This window comes from Colius striatus, chromosome 2 (assembly GCF_028858725.1).
Source record: "Colius striatus isolate bColStr4 chromosome 2, bColStr4.1.hap1, whole genome shotgun sequence".
NCBI classification, from domain to species: Eukaryota; Metazoa; Chordata; class Aves; order Coliiformes; family Coliidae; genus Colius; species Colius striatus.
This window is the reverse complement of record NC_084760.1, coordinates 111586033-111598221: the sequence shown is the minus strand read 5'-3', so window position 1 is coordinate 111598221 and position 12189 is coordinate 111586033. Positions and strand designations below refer to the sequence as shown.

The 12189-nt window shown below is 39.4% G+C and overlaps 1 protein-coding gene across 7 annotated transcripts in view; it reads right to left on the bottom strand.

Moving 5' to 3' along the window:
• The window catches only part of EHBP1 (EH domain binding protein 1), a 218274-nt gene that overhangs the window by 192300 nt on the left and 13785 nt on the right, over window positions 1-12189 (bottom strand). The gene's annotated exons all lie outside the window — the stretch shown is intronic.

Sequence of the window (12189 nt, the reverse complement as noted above, 5' to 3'; positions counted from 1 at the left end):
AAAAACAAATGTGATCAGCTCTATATTACCATCAATTTGGGATGAACATTACTTTTCCTCATTTTACAGATAATTACTTTGAAAGGCTCTCTTTGTAGTGCAGTCCTCTGCCCAGGGACCTACGCTATGCTATGTATTACCGTTAAGATAAGGAGCTAATCAAGCAAAGGCCTTTTCTGAGCCTTGTACTAAGTTTTTCTCCTTCAGAATTTCCTGTTGGTCACGATCAATTAAATTCCACAGCTGCCTACAACTCCACCGATGCTTTAAACAGGCCTAGAGACTGCTAAAAATGATGTCATGTGTTGGTGCATTTGCCAAATGAGCCTTCTTGCTGAGTGAAGGCAGAGCACTGACTGCAACAGCTGGAAACATTAGAAGAAAGGGAGACACCTTGCAGGTAAAACCCCTCTGAGCTAATTAGAACAATGAAGTACATTATGAGATGAAGCTTTGCATTCCAGGAAGGGATTTTTCAGGGTTTTTCTGCCACCTTCAACTTCCATGCTGGAAGTTAAGAGTATTCAAAACACTCCTTACACAGACATCGTTCAACATAATTGTACGTGACGCTAAGATACATCCACCAACAAATTAAAGGTAGGGTGGCTGACGTGCTCACCTGGCCCAGCCTGTCTGCTCCCACTTCACTGCCGACTCCCACATAAGGGCTGTGAACAGACTTCTGAACCATCTCACAGCAGTACCACCTCAGACTGAATGAAAATTATAATCTCCCAACGTAACTCATTGCAGAATATGCACCCAGCCCCTAAAATAAGGCCAAGCTTGTTCCTCCCTCATGGCAACCATCAAATAACCTCAGCAAGGCTTGGAAATTTCGAAAGAGAAATCATTAAAAAAGGCACAGCAAGAGGACATCATAGCTGAGATCCCTCCCCTTCTGTACCTTCACTTTCTATGCTTAACACAAAAAATTCCTCCTTCCTTTCTTCCCACCAGAGGTCTCTACATATTTTTTCAAGACTACATAAGATGTCAAAAGCCAAGGATTTTCCTTGTGAACTGAATTTTAGGGGGTTTTAAAATACATTTGCAGCTAAACAGACTGACTTCTACACGACTTACGTCTCAAGATAATACTTTGATGTTCAAACAAAGCTCTAGTCTAGCTTTGCTTAGTTTAAACAAAAAATGGACAGAGACACTGAGTAAGATGCTATGCAGATTCAGTAGGTCTGACTGCACTCTTAATTTGTGAGGCTGAGCATGGAATGTGTAGTATGTACTGCTGATGACTTTGGTTTCTTAAATCAAACACAAAACGAAGTCTGCAGAATGAGCTGGATTAAACAAAGCCCAAGTTCATCCATTATTCAGAAAAAGTGACAAGGACAGATCCAGCTTCATTTTTCATGGAGTTATTACAGCAAAGAATCTTGAGCAAAACAAACTCGCTGGGAATATCTAACAAAAATCTTTTCTTAGGGCTTTTTGTAACAGACTTTTATATTACAGAATACTCAAAGTGGCCCTAGTCTTCAGAAAATGTGTTCTTTAATGTCCTTCTGGCAATAATAGGAGGATACCTTCACTAGTCCCTGACTTTAATGTCATATCCAGTTGCTCTCCATGTAGCTTTCTTTGCCTGATCCAATTTGCTTGTCCCAAGGAGGGATCAGAAGTACTGGACCAGGTGGATCTCTTATCTCACTCTCCCATAATCATAGACACATCCCTTCAGCAAATATTTAATGCAGCAATACTTAGCCCAAACTTTGACACTACACATCCTACCAGCTCAGAGCTTGGAAATGCTTCCCAATATAACAAACAACACCTACAGAAAACAAGAGCTGCTTAAGGCCACCTAAAAGCTTGCTTGTAATACCAGCCTCTCCAGTCAAATAAGTTCAGAGCACCACTAAGCACAGTCCAGGACTCTAAGTGCGGCTGAGGCAGACTAGCAGGGAGGAGCATAGGGGAGCTCAGGCTAACGGAGCCATTCAGACAAACCTTAAATGGAAACAGGGAAGCACATTGCTTTAGACTGGAAAGTTCACAGGAGGCTACCACCATGAGTCAGATAATTCTCAGATGCTTGATTTTCCTTTTATATATTCTTTTTCAGAAAATAAACATAAATGTAGCTTTCTATATTTCAACAATAATGAAGCAAGGTTTTTTACAAAATGCTTCTAATTTAGAGTTAATAGGCTGCTCCTCCCCAGCAGCGCGTGGCAAGAGCCGGCACCACGCAGACCTGACCCACAGTGAACTTGCTGTTCTGACCCTCTTCCCTGCAGAGCTGTAGAGGCCTCACAACTGCCAAGTGAATAAAACCAAACTAGATGGAAATCAAAGTCATTTTCAGACCACACATAACAGTGCGTAACAGTGCTAGTTTAAGATGGTCAAGTGCTAAGACCATCTGCTATGAAACCCGAGTACTGAATGCAGACCACCACACCCCCAGCCTCTTCCTTCAGGAGACACAAGTGATTGGCGTTACCTGTCCTTCTCTTCATGAATGTCTATGTTCACTGTGATGTAAAACAATAGAAATTTGTAATAAGAACCAAGGAAACAAGTTCTAGCAAACTAGAGCAAATAAATCAGGCGTTTTGAATTCAAATTCCAGCTCCTGTCCTCACTGACTCTAAAGCCTGTAGAAAATTTTATGACTGTCACTGAGCAGCATCAATCCTCCCTTCAATTTTGGTTATGCTTCACGACTTGCCTACACCTCTGTCTATAGACCAAAGCTATCCATCTCCACACATTAATGTGCATTACTGAGAAAACGTTCAGCTACTGTGTTACCCTTTCTTATTTTGAAAGGTTACAAATGCCAAAAAAGTTATATGCATTCTCATGCTAAAAAGTGAAAAAAGTCTAACTAACATAAAACTCTGACTGACACATGCTGCCTGACATGTAATTTCAGCCCATAAAAAACACATGCCCACACTAAACAATGTATTTCTGTACTAAATATATGCAAGAGACTTCTTGACACACCATTGTCAGTTTGAATGAGACCACAATAACAAAACAGATTCTATTCCATTTTGAATCCTTTTCTTATCCTAAACAGCACTTGAACAGAAGGTCCTTCTGGTTTTCAATCTGGAAACAGAAGAGGAAAAAAATACCCCACATTTTCTTGCAGTTCCTGTAGAACAGAAGAAGAAAAGTGTGCATCTTTCACCAAAACCACAGTGTTAAGAAACGGAACTATTCACAACAGAATCTTCTTCCTCCAATTTTTCTAGAATACATTCTGTATAGCCTATTACAAGCAATTAAAGAAGAGGATGATCTTTGCTATTACTGCCTGGGCAACTTTCACATTCATATACAAACAAAACAACTACAGTTTTGACTTTTTTCAGAGATTTCAACATCCACATTACAATTCAGAAAAAGCAAGTTTCAGAAGCAACACTGTGTTAATGCCTTCATCTCCCCCCTCTCCTTGCAATCTGTGGACTTATCGTGAAGAAAATGACAGTTCAGCATGGGCTGAAGCTAGTGCTGTGCATCTTCTAAAGCAACAGCATCTGGGTTTTCTTGTTTGTTTTTGTTTCTTAAAGCCATTTTAGGGTCTAACGAGAAAGCTCCTATTACCTATCTGAATTGCCCAGACAATGGGACTGAGATGCTTATACAGTGACTACTGATTTGTATTAAACAGGCTGCTGTCTTTGTAAGACAAAGAGAAATGACTGCTAGCACACATAGTCTGTTTCTTCAATATTGGAAAGTTTGAAAAACTGGAATATATGCTTCAAGCTGTAAAGAAAGTGTAAACTCTAGATTTATACTGCAAAGAAGATAGTAGCCTAACACTGGGTGGCACAACACAAATAGATATTAAGTTATGGGGCAGATCTATGTTATGACCACACAGGGAGCAGCATGTAAGGGTTGGTATATGAACTCATACTTAGTGTTCTATGACTTCACCAAGCCCTAAATTAATTCACATTTATTCCGAGACATGGGCACTCCTGGCCCGTGCACAATGAGCTCTCCAATTAAAGCTTCATCTGTCAGCAGCTTCTTTTTGCTTTTGTAAAAAAGAAAAAAAAAGGGGGGAGGGGGGAAGGAAGTGAAAAAAATGACATGCTATGATAGTTTCTTTGTCCTGTCTCTGCCCAGAAGATCTGACTTAGCAAATTCTGTCAGGTACTCTCAGTCATAGCTGTAACACCTATGGTAGCAATAAGTAATACTTTCAGGGAAGGAAGGCATTGAAAGATGAGATCACAAACTGCTTTCTCAGCTCTGATTCTGGCACCACTTTGGGTATATGAGCAATCACAGGACTACGAATCAACTGCTCACAGCAAAGCATCCAGTTAGCAGGAAGAACGTTCCTCCCCTTCTCAATTTATCTGAGGCATGGGGGAAAATAACACACCTTTCTGCCACCCTTCAGAGCCACAAAACTAGAAGGTTTTAACCAACTGCAGTAACATACCAGCTACTGGAAATCTCTGAAGCATGGAAATACCAGAGAAACATGGGAACCTTGCATTTAAACTTGAGTCCCAAACAAAGTCACACCCTAAGCAAAACAAAAAGCCCTAAAGCCTCTACAGATTTCCTCCTCTCCAATCTTAATAAGACCTTCAAAATGTAAAAACATGAGAGTAAGCCAACATGATGAATTTTGCTGTAGTAAGCTATATGTGGATAGTTTGCAAAGTTAGAGTTTGGGGGTTTTTTTGCATGTTAAAAACCAAAAAACATTAATTACCCAGCTACAAAATGTTTGCATATGGTTTCCAATGAACTGATATAAGCCATTAGAAACTGCTACTACCATTTCCCATGAGACGTCCCATTTCATGTCGGTGGCTTTGACAGCTGCTTTAAGATGGAGGTATGGCCATAGGAAGTGAAATTATTTCATCAGTATTTACAGCTAAATAATTGTTCTGGAGACTGCAAAATTAGAACAACTCCTCCTCTTCCTGCTCAATCTGTTTAATTAAGTTGTTACATTGCTTCCAAGCTGCCTCCTGAAACAGAAGTTAACACTTCTTTTGAGATTAACTTTTATAATCAGCAATACCGTTTATTTCTATTTATAGATCACTAATTCTTCCTCTAAAATCATACACCCAAAGTCCAAAAATTTGTAACATTTTTAGGAAGTTAAACTGACCAAGCCTTGTAATTAATGCCCTCAAAGCCACACCCCATGCTCATATCCAGCAGAGAGTGCTGGCTAAGAAAATATGCAACTCGGATACTCAAGAGACCAGGAAAAATCTCTGGCCAACACTAGGGGCTGAACATGGTAAACAAACAAAAAGACTCCTAAGTGAGAGACCTCTATTTTGATTTTGAAATGCAAAAAAAAATCTCTTACAGCTTTAAAAACTTGGGATTTATTTTGAAAATACCAGGTTTCCCAATTTGTAAGTACTATTGATAAAGCACTTCTCCTTCAAGGTCAAAAAACCCTAAAAACCAACAACTAAGGACCTAAACAGATTTTGCTAATAACTGCTTTTTGTAAAATGCCCAACAGCAATCTGAACTAGATTGTAACTAATTATTTCAAGATCCGCTAAGCTGGAAACTAATGGCATATTTAATATGACTGTTCCAAAGCATGGTTTTCAATTAAAAAAGGCAAACATACAGAACCTACAGTACAGCTGAATTTATGCTGATGCTGAAAATGCACAAAGAAATTACATCCTTCAGGCAGCCAGGTTTTTCGTGCCTTTTATGTTTTTTTTAAATAACCTTCCTATATGGTATTTTTCTGTTACAACCTGATCTAGCTTTCACTCAAGCCAGACACTCCTACAAACAGAGCCTTTGAATCCAGGTCAGCCCTTTGGCTCAGCATCCTTACACAAGAAACTAAGAGTAGTGGTCCTTTAGTTTTTTTTAGTACAGTCTGCTTTACCTACTCTCCTTTGAAAAGCTTACAGCTGGTTATGAACATCTAACATAAGGAAGCTCCTCCAGGCATACAGGTGCTTTGCATCCCCAGAATTTTTTGAGATATTGTTAAAAATGAATGCTGCCTTTGCCTTGCTAATGTTCCCAAAGACATATAGATACCACCAATAGCAACTGTTTAAAAGTCTTAATTTGAAGGGCTTTTGCTACCTGATAAACATCAGGTTTGTAACTAGAGAATAAACCAGGTCACTACACTGGCTACCGTGCTGTCACAATTGGCATTTTATATTGACTTAAAATAGATAGAACCCATATCCTCTCCATCCTATAGTGAAGTGCCTGATTGTGTTTTAGCCTAATGGCTCCTATAGTTAGCTAACGGATCTTAGCACAGGGTAGTTGTAAAATAACATCTGCAGTCACAGAAGAGACTTCTGGATGCTGTCCAGTTTTTTTTATTAAGTGGATTTTATGTCTTGCAGGCTGGATTCCAGTCTTGTACCATTAAATGAGGCAAAGGGATAAAGAGACAGAGCCCTATATCCCAAGGAGCACATAGCTTGAAAGATGAAGTAATTTTGTCTCGCCCTAGATTTCAATTTTCCTCTAATTTAAAAAAAAAAATCTGTAAATACAAACATGTCTAGTGTGAAAAGCAGTTCTCCTTGGAAGAAGAAAAGTGAATAAAAGGGGAGGCTAGGTTGGTTCCTGGAGCAAAATACACTCTTAATCTTGCAAAGTGCTGAGAGCCACCCACTCATGACAAAGCCTCTCAAACTTACTGCAACACCCAGTTGTGCCAAGTGAAGAACAGCATCCTTACAGTGAAAGGCAAAAAACCCCTACCAGATTAAGTGCTGCAGTATCTGGCACTAAATGAGGATAAATAGGAAGAAAAACTGTAATTTCAAGCTTTTAGAAGAGTATTACAGTAAATGAAATGAAAACATGTTACTAAATTATTACATTTCCAACTGGAGCTTTAATGCATTTGCCTAGTTAAGGTCAAATAAGTCTAATAAACAAAATCCGCTCTGTAAACTAACCATCAAGGGAATGGAAATCAATTTTAGCTGTACAGAGTTCAAACAGAGCACTGAGGGGGAAAACCAGTTATGTGCAGAGTCATCAACACAGACAATAGAGATGTGTGGGCACACAAACTCCTTGGATTCTGCAAAATAAGATTTTCCACATATTTCAGCGTATTCAATATAAAATGCACTCTTCATCTTTAAAACAAACAAGGCTCAAGAGTTGAAGTCTGCAAAATTTTTACATATTTACTTCTGGAGCATTCAGATGGAGCACTGGCCTTGGCAGAGCCAGTATTGCACACATATGTGCATGCCCATGCTCCAGCAGCATAAGCACTTGGAAACGATGGGCAGGCCCATGGAGGAACACTCGGGAAAATTAAGATCATTGGGCTACTGCAGTGAAGAGCAAATCTCCTGAATGAGTGCATTCACAGGAGAGTTCATCACAGCTTTATTTATGCACTTGATGCTTTAAATCAGCTCTCCTTAACTTTTGCAGTCTCTGAGCATAGACAAGACCTTACAGAAAATGCTTATCTCAGCTCGATCAGTTAATTTAACCTTTTCTCTTGGGCTCTGACAGATGAGCACTGGCATATCTGGCTCGTGCTGTTTAACACATTACCCTGCACAGTAGCGATGCCTTAACTGCTTTTCTTCCCCAAAGCTGTCTGTCCGAGCAAGTGCAACTTAGGTTGGACCTGACCTCAAGGAAGGCAGACAGGTGACCTGCCAGGCTAAAGCCTTTAACCCCTTTCATTGTAAGAGAGTCTGGGCTCTATTTCTCAGTACTCTGGCTCAAAACCTAGTGCTTAGTTTTAACATATACAGGGTTTGGGTTTGTTCTGCAGCCAGACAAGCAATAGAGTACCAAATGAGGTGTGAATTTACTCATCCATTTCAATGCAGTTCATAATCAAAGATGCGTTGGGTCCCTGCAACCCTCAGAATTCAAAGTCAATGAAAATAAGCGTTTTGGAGAAAATTATGAAGTCAAAATGTAAACTACAGCCAGACATTTGGCTTTTGTAATGTCACCTCACTTCATTGGAACACCACAAGGAAACCTTTAAGTTCCCCAGAAGGGGCTGGGCAGGAATCCCCATGGCAGCTGTATATGCCAGAACCTGATCTGCTTCCACTCACACACAGGCAGCACAACAGCTCCTGCAAGCACTCTGCCTCTGTGACATCCAGCCTCCAAGTTGTGAGACCTTTCCACAAAAACACATAGTAAATCCAGGGTACAAACCACATTTGACACATGCAGCTCATCCGCAGCAGCACATGCAGGTGCACATCACCAGCTTTCCCTGGGGCAAACCAAGATAAACAGATCAACTTTCTCAGCCCTTATTCCCAAAAGGCTGACAGCTTTCTCACAAATGAAGTATGTCCCTCAACAGGATGGCACAAGGTGGCAGAGCAGAAATTGGGTTAGGAAGGACAAAGTGTAGACAAGCTCTTACATTGGACACTTCCCGCTTTACCTAACAAAAATTAACCGCTCCACATCCAAACAACCTGAGGATTTGAAGACAGATGCAGGCTCCTTCTTCTCAGTCATATTCTCCCTTCCCTCTCTTACCTCTCCTAAGACATGGATAAGGAACACCTGCACTCAGGGACCTTACACCTGGAATACCCAGAGCAGGGGGAAAAAAAGGTTCAAACAATCAAAGATAAAATATCTATGAGGTAGTAAAGACACAGGGCCAGCTTCATCACATAAATAACAGTGCCAGAGATACAACAAGTACCAACATTTTTCTTCCAACTTTGATGTGCTTGAATTCTGTAGAATCCAGGTTTTCAAGAAGCAGCCATGAACTAGACTGGCAGTTCTGAAATGGGTGATGGAGGTTTGCTGAGAAAGGGAGTCAAGAGTTCAGCCTGTCTCTGACCCAATCCAGCGTGGTTCTTGCAGTTTAGCATCTTAAATATTTCAAATGTCTCATGTGTTACCCTCTTTTTCCTCACACTGTAAATCACAGTACAGATATACTGGATCAGCAAACGAGGAAAATAACAGCAACAAACATACTGCATAGAATTCTTGGCATTTTTTAAGAGTTGGAAATGAAATCTTACTTCCCTCTCAAGTCACATTCTGTCTTCACAGCATTAGATTTGGGGACTGACTTTGTGGATGTGATATGAAAGAAAGAGCTATCACCCAAAATCCAGGTAGAAAATAAATCACAGAATACATTCTGCAGCAATGTAGAGGGGAAGGAAAAAAAAAATAAAAGGATCATCAGTTCTAATCCAGACAGTATATGTATATATTTAAGTCAACAAGCTTAAACAGAATATTCCAAGAGCTCTGATTATATCTCAGTAATGATAAGCCTATATCCTGCCGTGCAACCATGGTTTTATTGGAGTTGTAACTGAGTTCCATCCTATCAGCTTTATTCCCGTAAGTCTTCACAGAGCTTAACAAGTTCTCTTCCTTCATTTCCTACTATAGGTTGTACACAAACACCTCTTTCAAAGCACTTCAGTTTGAACACAGACTGTCACAACCATTTGCAAGTGAATCTGACACAAAGCAGTGGAAGTCCCCTGAACTTTTCGCACTGGAGTAATCAACATGTAGGCTTTCAAGTGCAATTACACACTTCAGGCATCCATCACTGCTGCTGAAGAGGAGCTTGGTTCTTAAGGTTATTGTCAAAATTACAATAATAATATCACCACCACTGGATAAAAATATTTTAGAAGCATCAATCTAAAAGGATGATGCCTAGTACAAATTACTTCCTTCCCCTCAATCCAGCATTTACTCATTACACATACTCTTAATTACACATCATTCAAAGGAAATAAGTATAAAAATACACATATACTCCCAACAAAAAAACCCTAAACAAAACACCAAAACACCAAAACATGCTTAAGTTCCTGCACTGATAAGTGTAGATCAGTGATCCTGTGGTCACCTCCCCTCCAGAATTACCTTTCCCATTTTCCTCATGTACTCTGCTTCACAGGTCCTGCTCTACTTCAATACTACTCTTTGCAAGAGTTTCCACTCTGACCCCATATGACCAAACACACTTGTAAGTGACCTCATTATTACCATGATTCATATTGAGGAAAGAAAAAGGGGCATCATTCTACGTTGGTAGGGTATAACTTGAAGTTTCCTCCTCAGTTACACAGTCTTGTAATATCAGAAATCTGCACTTATACAATTCCTATCAGTACAGTGAGGGTTTCTTGCACCTTCTGCACAATTTCTCTGTGTTTCAGTTCCAGAGATATAAAATGGTGCTCATTTTTCTCTACCACACAGATGTTTTCTAAGACAGAATTAATAATGGAACTGTGCGACTGCAGAGAAATTGTCAGCCCTTGATATTTATTTCCAGGCAGCAAAGTATCTTTTTAGTTGTTTTACACCAGTACCGAAAGGAGACCTGCTACCTTTTGGCCTTTAACAAGGAGACATAAATCCTACTTCAAAGAAATTGTGAACATAAAACTGTAGCAAAGTCGATGGAAGATGATTTGTGCACACAAATTAGGGAGTGAAAGAAAAGATGATTTGTCTACAGTTACAAGGGAAGCTGAAAGCAAGCCTAGTGAGGAACCAGGATTTTCTAACTTCTGTTGTTTCTCCACCATTAGACCACATTCTGTAAGTAGAATGAGAAGCAAAGAGGACTATTTTTCCCCCTCCAAATCAAAAAATACCTACATGGGAAAAAAAAAAAAAGCACAGAATTTATCCAATGTGCTCTGAACAAATGAAGGTGCCCAACTGACAAACAGAATTCTTTATGTAAGGAACAAAAATAACTTTTACTATTACTGTTAGTAACTGAAAACCTACGTAGTTTCACAAGCTTTTCTACTTTCAGTACTCTCAAAAATTACTCTGCAGTTTCTGGCTATATCTGAGTAGCGAGAGAGAGAGAAAAGAGAGAGAGGAGAATACTGTGTGATTTCTTTGCTGTATTTGCCTTGGGATAGGAAAAAAATTGAACTCTCACAGCCACATGTATACAAAATCAGCTTCCTAGGTTCAAATAGAGACATCATGCTTTGACACAATAACCAGCTCCAAAAGCCTAAATTGTAAGTAAATCCTTATCCTCCCATAACTGTTTATAAATGTACCAAATGGCAAGAGCTCATAAGTACTTTTTTTGGGTATGCTGCATTACTCTTTCCCTTCTCACATCAACCACCCAGAAACCAGCATGTGACACCAATATGGAAAACCACTTAACACAGGTAGAGTGAAGAAAATACAACACTGTGACAATATAAGGATGCATCAGGTTGAAGAAATCAGCACATCGATTTAAACTGATTAAAATTACATCAAGGCCAGACACATACTGTAGTTTTATTTACAAAGCTATAAATCTTCCTGTGAATATAAAATACTGTTAAAGCATGCCTTTCAAATGCATTCAATTTTTTTTTACACCACATGATACTAATACCCAGACTTTTTCTACTTGCGTCTTAAATGTAGAAAGATTTAAATAATGCAGTTTGTTTTCATTCAGTGCAAAATCCCTGGAACATCTCAAATTTAGACTTCTTCTTTAACAGTGTGATTTTTACTACCATAGTCACTCAAAGTAAGGTGAAATCATAATTAGAATTCATGAAGATGTAATCTCCCTTCTAAAATGCTTTCTGAAAGAATTGTGACTACTATGAATTATGCAAGGGAAGCATTAAGATCTGTGTTTGAGCAATGCCTCATTTTGGTTTCATTGCCATCAGTGATGGCTGAGTAGGCCATCCTGAAGCCAGCACTTGTGCTGCTCTGTGACCTGCATTGTAGGGCTTAGGGCTCAGACTTAGATTTGCCAGTACCAATGGATTACTTTTCCCTTAGAACAAGCAGAGGCACAGTAACATTTTTCATGAACAAGGCTTGCTCAAGACAGTTTTTGTGACAACAAAACTACTTCAATTAGAGAAGCTACACTAAACTGGAGTAATTGTTCTGGTACACGTAGAAATAGAAATGCACTTCACTTCATTTGCTTAAACTGCCTGTGTAGCTATTTCTGGGAAAATGTCTCTAGATAACATGCATCTGTACTGCTGCCTCCTGCCTACAAGGGAAGAATAGGTGCTGTATGACACAGATTGCAAAGGCACAGTAAAAGGGCAGAGCTGCTGCATATAGACAAGGTACAAATATATCTATGTGCATATTGCTTGTTCAGCAAAATCAAGTCTGAAAGCTCAATGTGACACAGTAAGTTCCCATTTTAAAGTAGGC